This window comes from Aotus nancymaae, unplaced genomic scaffold, assembly GCF_030222135.1.
Source record: "Aotus nancymaae isolate 86718 unplaced genomic scaffold, 86718_ANA_hifiasm-v0.15.2.pri h1tg000022l_1, whole genome shotgun sequence".
Taxonomy (NCBI): Eukaryota; Metazoa; Chordata; class Mammalia; order Primates; family Aotidae; genus Aotus; species Aotus nancymaae.
Window position 1 is genome coordinate 47,656,469 of NW_026988435.1, and position 787 is coordinate 47,657,255.

At 41.6% G+C, this 787-nt stretch overlaps 1 non-coding gene across 1 annotated transcript; it reads left to right on the top strand.

The window, feature by feature from the left end:
* Positions 1-216: 216 nt before the first annotated feature.
* LOC135276460 (U2 spliceosomal RNA) lies at positions 217-402 on the top strand. The gene has a single exon (XR_010343999.1). It is a non-coding gene; the product is annotated as a U2 spliceosomal RNA (small nuclear RNA).
* Positions 403-787: the final 385 nt, after the last annotated feature.

Consider the following 787-nt stretch of genomic DNA (forward strand, 5'->3'; position numbering starts at 1 on the left):
TAATTTTCCCCAGAAAGATTTGCATTTCCTTCAACTTGTCACCTGGATGGCGGGGAAAGGGGTGTCTCCAGTATAGGACTATTTTTGTAAGTAAATCAGCTTAAAATTTGGACCACATGAAGTTAGACCGAATTTGGATCATCAACTTCATTGAAGTCTGCCTTGAGTTCATAAATTCTTGGAGTATTTTTTGTCCTTCCTCAATGTTACTGCTGAATTGTGTCTTGGCCTTTTGGCTAAGATCAAGTGGAGTATCTGTTCTTACCAGTTTCATATTAGGGCTGAGACAGGAATGTTTCCTGAATGTCTGTGTACAATTGCATGAAATGTTTCACTTACCCTTTGAAGTTTCTGCTTTACAAAGGGTCCTCTTCTGTGCTTCCCACCTTGGGAAGATCCTCAGGCTGTGTCCTGTCCTCTGAGCCCGCTATCACTGTCGGACTTGCTCAGTATATGCAGGGTTCTGTAGAAAACCTGGATTTGACAGCTGGCCTTGGCGCAGCTTGTCTCCTGGGGTTCTTGATTTCCCTCTCTTTGTTCCTTGTGATTTATTTGCTTTCATGAATGATCTGTGATACGTTTTATAAGTTTCTTTGAATTCAACAATTTGTTTTATTCAGGGGGCTTGTTCAGGGCATCTTATCTGCAATAGTATAAGAAATAGAAATCCCCATGGCTGTTCTTCAGTTTCTGTGTCCTTTTGGTTTGGATCTGTCTTAACCAAGAAAACAGAGCCTGAGGCAAAATATAAAGCATTGGCGCTCTATTTGGGAAGTGTGAACCCAGG